Raw genomic sequence first — 7308 nt, forward strand, 5'->3', positions numbered from 1 at the left:
GTTCTAGAAAAAGCAAAATTATAGAATCAATGAGAAGATTTTTGGCTGCCTGAGGCTTGAAAAGGGAAATGGATACATGGAGCCCCAAATAATCACTTGGCAATGATATTGCTCTTTATGGACATTTTTTTAGATTCACTAAATTTATTTTAAAAATTATAAAACGTTTCTTACAAAAGGGCATTACATTCTGCACACTGCTCTAAACAAATGCCCAGGAACATGTGGACTATTACTTGCCTTCCTCCCAACCCCCCCCACATGTTACAGTGACCACAAAGCAAGGGGTTCAGAATAATTACACAGGGGAATTAAAAAAACAAAAACACCAGGAATGAACAAAAAGTAAAATTCACTCCCCCTGCTGCTGTTTCAAAATTTCAGCGTTAGTTTTTGCATGCCCTCCCCGCCAACCCTGTTTGTAAGGAATTAAAACATTACATCTGGTGAACATCAAAAAGTACACTACACCTCAAATGCAGAACACCTATGAAGCAGAGGAATGTTGGCTTTTTAAAGAGAAAACAGCACAAGACTTAAAAAAGATGCCAGAATCCTTCAGTTCTTCACTTAAAGAATCTATAGAAAAAAGGGGGGGGTGTGTGTGTGTGTGTGGGGGGGGGGGGGGGGGGCTTTCCAGAATACTGTATATACACTATAAAAAATAAAAATATATATCTTGCTTTAGAATCCTTCAACATCTGTATACTTCTCACTGTTCTGCAGCAAATACTGTGCATTCTTTATCTGGTCCTGTGTTCCTGTAATGGTATTGATCCGATGTTCGGATCCTTCTAAAGGCTCATCAGTTTTGATTGATGCTCCCGACTCATGAGGGATTTGTTTGATCCACTGACCACCTTTGCCAATAATAGATCCAGCCAAATCTTTGGGAATAGTTACTTGTGTAGTAATAGTAAGTTCACCAAGATCACTGTATGATCCACGGCCCCCTGCATAGGAATAATCTTATCCAGAACCACCCTGTGGTTCTGCCATTCTGACGGACTCCATGTGTCAATTGCAGAGTCCCAAGTTTTATCAGCACTGAACCCAACCATGCCATCATAGCAGTCCCCAGGCCTTCCTCTTCTGGGGTAAGCCATTAGATCTCCCCCTCTGGATGGTGGTAGAGGAGAAAGAGGAAGATTCCGAGATCTGCTGCCACCCTGGCCACCTCGACCAGGGGGAGGTGGAGGAGATCCTCGACGAGGGCTCATATCATCATAATCTCTTCTAGCAGGAGGCATCGGACGCCCAGTCCGACTAGGAGGCATTCTGTCAAAACCACCTCTTCCTTGCATGGGAGATCCCACGGGAAGTCCACGGCGGTCATCAAACATCATTGTAAAAACCCACCATAATCATAGGTTTCATCATAAAATTTGGGATCACAAGACTGTGCACGACCTTTGATGGGAAACTCAGATATAAGATCAAGGACGATCCTGATGCACTCTATGACCCTGCAGGCTTTCCTCCAATGAGAACAACTCTGTTAGTGAAATGAGGGCAGCATTCCTGGAAAAGACTGCCTGTTGTCTGAGTGTTTTCTCGAAGTTCTTTAATTTTTTGCAACTTTGACAACAATAATTCCTCCTGCCATACTCTGATGAATCAACAGGTCTCAACTCGCAGTCAAAGTCACTTCCTTTATAGTGTTGGTGCTCTTCCAAGGTAGGGATGGTTTTCTTCAGAATCTCTCCAATTGTTTCAATATCAGCACTGGCACTCAGTATGCGCTTGGGACCACTGCTGTCTGGGACTGAAACACTGGCATTGTAGTGTGTGCTGAGAGCCTTAATGTCCTTGCCTCCTTTTCCTGTCACTGCCCCAACATTCTTCCTCTGAAGCAAAAGGCGCAGTTCAACCATCTCATCGGTGTTTCTAGATCTTTTAAAGGCTTGCTCCTCTTCCATGTCTTCTGCAGGGCATTTACCAAATTCACCGTTGGTTTCGGTGTTGGGGAAGGTTTCTTCTGGCGGCTCGGTCTCCATTATCTTGAATTAAATGAATACACCAATAGACCACAACCAAGAGCCAGGCAAGCATGACAAGGACGTCCTTGCAACCAGGAAACAGGGGATAATGGTTTCTCTTTTTATGGACATTTTAGAGGTAGATTTATATCATTACATATTTGTCATTACTCATAAGTACAACATAGCAAAGGAAACAATGTTAAGTGTTGTTCCAACTTGATAATGATGTCAACAATTGTCATTGCTTGTAACAGGTGCCCACTTTGGATGGTTTGATGACAGTCTGTGGAGGGTTATAAATGTTTTTGAAGGGTTGTATATGATAAATCTTTTTTTTCCTGTTTCCTGGAATTTTAAACCAATCTTTAAAAAACAAAGTGAAGCCTAGATTGCCTTGGAGAACCCAAGATGTTAGAGATGCCACAGCTAAGCCATGGGATACTACTGGGGAAAGCAGCTAACAGAGAGTGGAACCAGCCTAAGAGAGAGAAGTACATTGCAGTCAACAAGGCTGAGAGGAGCTGGACAACTAAAGAATGTTTGGACATCAGATATGAAGATAAAAAGTTTGTAGTTTTCCCAGCTGATATTCAGTCTTGCTTTGGTACAATATTTCCTTGCTATGTTCCTTCCCCTGTTTTGGAATGAAAATGTATATCCTGTGCCATTACATGTGACCTGATCTGATTCCTCCAAGATGCTTAAGTTCTACTGGAGAAAATCAAGAAGAAACCACCAGCAGCAGCTAGCAAAAGCTTCTTATACAGACCAAAAGTTCTTTTCTATTTGCGAAGATTCCACCACATTGTTCTCCAGTTTGCAGTATTCAGAATATCCATGCAACTGATGGAAGGCTTGAACTGGGCTTATGAGATGAAAGTTTTTTTTGAGAAGAACCCTCAAATTCAGGTTTCCATTTAGGAATGTTCTTATAAAGCAAAGTGTAAGTTCCTGCACTTGCAGGGCTGTCCTTGTTTCCATGACTCCCAGTAAATTGCAAGAGTTTTATTGCCACACCTGCAAGCCATGTGGAAATCAAGGACCTTAACCAGGCTCCTTAATCTAAGTTAGCTATATGTAAAGTGTAGAAAATACCTACCTCGCCATTTAAAGATAACATGAAATAAATAAATGAATATCTCTACTTGGGTTCCGACATAGGGTGATTTCTTTAAAAATACAACTGTCATCATTTTTTTTTTTTATAAAAATTTCATACAATGTATTTTGATCATTCCCCTCCCCAATTCCTCCAAGATTCTCCACCTCTCTATTCATCCAAACTTATGGTCTTTATTCTTTGTCTCTCAAAAATTAATTAATTTTTTTAAAAAGACACACACACACACAGAGGCGGGGCAGAGGGAGAGAAATTCCATCAAAACAAACAAGCAAAAGACCAATAAAACAAAAAAAATGCCAAAATGGGCAAAAATACCACTGAGCTTATTTTGTGTCGGCCCACTACTCCTGGCCATGGGGCCTAACCTGACATGTGGTTAATGATATACCCAGTGAGACTTGATAGAAGAAAAATTATTTTCTCCTTTACTAGAGGGTATCTATTGTAGACATGTTCTTAATAAGGAGTGATATACAGTATCTACTCCCTTGTATTATACTAAAATCTGTCAAGACTACTCCCCACTATATCTTCTATCAGACTCAGAATATATTGTCTTCTATTCAGGTCTTTGAACCTTTTGGAGTTGAGTTTTGTGCAGGGTGGCAAATATGCCAATATACGCAAATAGTCACAGAGATGTGAGAACACAGTATGGAAACTAACCGGAAAGGACTATTGGGACTCATGCATCTGAGTGTGTTCACATTATCACCCCAGAAGAGCTATATCAATTCAATGCCTGCTTGACATTGCAAAGCATTGTATCTTCTAAAGTTGGCTGAGATGTCATCCCTAGGATTTTGTAAGCTTTCCCCTAAGAATGCTAAAATTGTGTGGCTGCCTGAAGCAGGACAAGATTGCTGGCAAGCACAGCAGTATTAGTAAGAGTTCTCCTGATAGACAAGAAACAGTGGGACATAAATGATGGAGAGAGAGAATATAAATTTATTTTTAGGATAATTGGTTCACATTATGGATACATGGTTGTCCCATCATAGGTCATCTGCATAATATAGACCCAGATAACTCAATAGCGTTGTTCCACCCAAGTCTGAAAACTGAAGAAAATAGTGATTTAATTCTGTTTGAGGCTAAAGGACTGAGAGCCTCCAAGATGCTGGCTCAAGTTTCAGAGTCCAAAGGGCAAAAACAAACAAAAAAAAAAAAATCTAAACTCTGGATCTTCAGAGACAGGAGAAGAAAGGTGACCCACTCTCATGAAAGAACATAAGAATTTGCACTTCTGCCTGATTTCACCCAATCTCAAATATATTCAGTGAATTCTACCATGTTTCAAGAGGTTCTTCCCAATTCAATCCACTAACCTATAGACCAATCTTCTTAAGAGAAATCAGTATCCAGAAACAATGTTCTACCAGCCATATTACTAAGCATCTCTTAGTGCTGACAAATTGTCACCTAGAATTAGCTATCACAGCTCAGTTCATTTAAAAGTGTCCAAATCACCTCACTCAGGTTTCAAGAAACCATCCTGAGTGAGGTAACCCATTCACAAAAAGACAAACAGGGTATGTACTCACTCATATATGGATATAAGACATTAGAGGAAAGGATTACCAGTCTACAATACACACCTCCAGAGAAACTGGGAAACGAGGGGGACACTAAGAGAGACATACATGGTCCTCTAGAGAAAGGGAAAGGGACAAGATCTCCTGAACAAATTGAGAGAACATGGTGTGGCAGGTAGTTATGAGATACAGAAGGGGAGAAGAGGAGCGGAGCGGGGATGAGAACATGAAGGATCAAGAAGACTGAGTCGGGGAAAATAGAGGAGAACAAGAAAAGAGATACCACAATAGAGGAAGCCATTACAGGTTTATATATATAATATACAAACATATATGTTTGTATATAATATATTATATTATAAACATATGTTATAAACATATATATATCCAAGTCCATTTAAATGAAAACAAACATTTATAGACAATATTTGGGAATTTGGGCGTCGTTCTTTCCAAACTACTTCCTGCTGGTAAGGGGCACTGTCATGGGGGATTCGAAGAAGATTCAGAAATCCTGGCTGTAGTCTGTAAGGCTGCTTTGTCAAGCTGTTTGAATGTAGGATTATCTCGTACTCTGTTTCAGGCGGTCTGCTTGATCAAACCACATTAGTCTGGAAGGAATCACATCTTTTCATTTTCTGTGAAAACAAAACTAGAAATCCTTTTCCCCAGTAACTTGTCCTTGAACTTAAATTTTGGAGTCAAAGCATTTTTTTTAATTTAATTTATTATTTTACATGTTGATCCCAGTTCCCATTACAGGTTCTAAGAGAAATCTGGCACTAGGGAAATGTCCAGACATCTACAAGGATGACCCAAACTAACAATCTAAGCAATAGTAAAGAGGCTACCTTAAATGCCCTTCCCCAATAATGAGATTGATGTCTACCTTATATGCCATCCTAGAACCTTTATCCAGAACCTGCATCCAGATCGATGCAGAAGCAGACACCCACAGCTAAGCACTGAACCAAACTCCTAGAATGCAGTTATAGAGAAAGAGGAATGACGAGCAAAGGGGTCAAGACTAGGCTCGAGAAACCCACAGAAACTGCTGACCAGAACAAGGGGAAGCTCATGGACCCCAATAATAGCTGGTAAACCAGCCCCTGTATATGGGTGTCAGTTAGGAGGCCTCTGGTATCGGATCAGTATTTACCAGTATTATTATCAGTATAGGAATGGTCTTTGGGAGCCCATTCCACATAGAGGGATACTCTCTCAGCCTAGATAGCCCTTCCCCAGATGATGTGATAGACTTTGAAGATCCCCCATGGAAGGCCTCACTCTCCCTGGGGAGCAGAAGGGGCGTGGGATGGGGAGTTGGTGGGGGGCATGGGAGGATGAGAGGGCAAGGGAACTGGGATTGATATGTAAAATAAGATTGTTTCTAATAAAAAAAAAATAGATGTCCAAATCAGCGGCCCTAATCACCCAACAATCAGCCAGAAAATGGAAAGACAGTCACCCATACTTCACAAGTCCTCTGGTGTAAACAAGGTGTTCTCTTTTATTACTATTATTTTGTCTAACTACATTTGTTGTTGTTCTTTGGCTTGTTGGTTTGTTTGTTTGTTTTTGCCTAAACTAGACATAGAGGAGTAGAAAACGAGCAAAAAGAAGACCCCAAATTCTAAAGTTTGTACACGTAAACATCCACAACCTAAGATGCTTTTTTCCTAGCTGTCTCTCTCTGCCTCCTAAACAAACAACTCTTAAGTGGCTGCCAGAAACTGATGCCTCAGAAGGTGACAGGTAGAGAAGGGAATTAAATAGAGGAAGAAAAGGAGCAAACTCATGGAATCTGAGCACAGTGCAATTGTGCCATTCCTGGGTCAAGGAAGAAATAAAGAAAGAAATTAAAGATTTCCTAGAATTCAACAAGAATGAAGACACACCACACCAAAACTTATGGGACACTTTAAAAGCAGTGCTATGAGGAAAGTTCATTGCACTAAGTGTCCACATGAAGAAAAGAGAGGCTAGAGAATTAACAGCACAACTGAAAGCACTAGAACAAAAAGAAGCAAACTCTTGGAGTAGACGCCAGGAAATAATCAATTTGAGGGCTGAAGTCAATAGAGTAGAAACCAGGAAAACAATACAAAGAATCAATGTAATAAAAAGTTGTTTCTTCAAGAAAATCAACAAGATAGACAAACCTTTATCCAAACTAACAAAAAAGCAGAGAGAGAATATGCAAATCAACAAAATCATAAATGAAAAGGGGGATATAACAACAGATGCTGAGGGGACACTTCAGGACATACTTTGAAACTTTTACTCCACATAATTTGAAAATTTAATGGAAATAGACAAATTTCTGGATAGGTAGCACTTACCAAAATTAAATCAAGAACAGATAAGCAATTTAAATAGACCTATAACCCCTAATGAAATTGAAGCAGTCATCAAAAGTCTCCCCCTGCCCCCCCCAAAAATAAGCCCAGGGCCATAATGGCTTCAGTGCAGAATTCTACCAGAAATTCAAAGAAGAGCTAATACCAATACTCCTCAAATTGTTCCACAGAATAGAAGCAGAAGGTTCATTACCAAACTTTTTACAAGGCTACAATTACCTTGGTACCCAAGCCACACAAAGACACAACTAAGAAAGAAAACTACAGACCAATATCACTCATGAACACTGAGGCAAAAATACTCAAAT

The 7308-nt window shown here is 40.1% G+C and overlaps 1 pseudogene; it reads right to left on the minus strand.

The window, feature by feature from the left end:
• Positions 1-684: 684 nt before the first annotated feature.
• On the minus strand, positions 685-1997 carry LOC127227331 (heterogeneous nuclear ribonucleoprotein K-like; annotated as a pseudogene).
• Between the last annotated feature and the right edge of the window lie 5311 nt (positions 1998-7308).

The sequence above is a fragment of the Phodopus roborovskii genome, unplaced genomic scaffold (genome assembly GCF_943737965.1).
Source record: "Phodopus roborovskii unplaced genomic scaffold, PHOROB, whole genome shotgun sequence".
Taxonomy (NCBI): Eukaryota; Metazoa; Chordata; class Mammalia; order Rodentia; family Cricetidae; genus Phodopus; species Phodopus roborovskii.